Source organism: Penaeus monodon, chromosome 19 (genome assembly GCF_015228065.2).
Source record: "Penaeus monodon isolate SGIC_2016 chromosome 19, NSTDA_Pmon_1, whole genome shotgun sequence".
NCBI lineage: Eukaryota > Metazoa > Arthropoda > Malacostraca > Decapoda > Penaeidae > Penaeus > Penaeus monodon.
The window spans coordinates 2,934,725-2,934,941 of NC_051404.1; positions in this window are offsets into that span (position 1 = coordinate 2,934,725).

The window sequence follows — 217 nt, forward strand, 5'->3', positions numbered from 1 at the left end:
AATACAACTGACGTTCATTTCGAAATTTCATGACATTTTTGAACGAATCTTTTTTTTATCCTCATCGTAAAAGTTTCTTTTTAAAACGTAATTGTTTCTCACTTCTGTACATTTTCCAAAAAAAATCGCAGTGATACAGATTACCGAAAGAGAGGAAAAGAAAATGCTAGAATTCGGGAAGCCAAACAATTTTAAATCCGATTTGAAGTTTGATCAG